Consider the following 235-nt stretch of genomic DNA (forward strand, 5'->3'; position numbering starts at 1 on the left):
AAAAGGTGAGAAAGTAAATTATTTTTTAAAAGGGATGTTTGTTTAACTGTTCATCTTATAAGACCTTTTACAAAATTATGTTATCATTGGTCCTAATGGAAAATTCCTACAGGCGGCTTCTCTAATTCCTTGGATATTTTAATACCATAATGTATCCCACTTGTGTGAAATATATACTTTTTAGCAAGGTATCTTACTGACATTTTATAATGTTTAGTTTAATCAGTAGAAACAC

The 235-nt window shown here is 28.5% G+C and overlaps 1 protein-coding gene across 1 annotated transcript in view; it reads left to right on the forward strand.

Moving 5' to 3' along the window:
• The window catches only part of LOC119586535 (glycosylphosphatidylinositol anchor attachment 1 protein-like), a gene marked incomplete at its 5' end in the record, with an annotated part of 7,376 nt that overhangs the window by 2,903 nt on the left and 4,238 nt on the right, over nucleotides 1-235 (forward strand).

This window comes from Penaeus monodon, chromosome 21 (assembly GCF_015228065.2).
Source record: "Penaeus monodon isolate SGIC_2016 chromosome 21, NSTDA_Pmon_1, whole genome shotgun sequence".
Taxonomy (NCBI): domain Eukaryota; kingdom Metazoa; phylum Arthropoda; class Malacostraca; order Decapoda; family Penaeidae; genus Penaeus; species Penaeus monodon.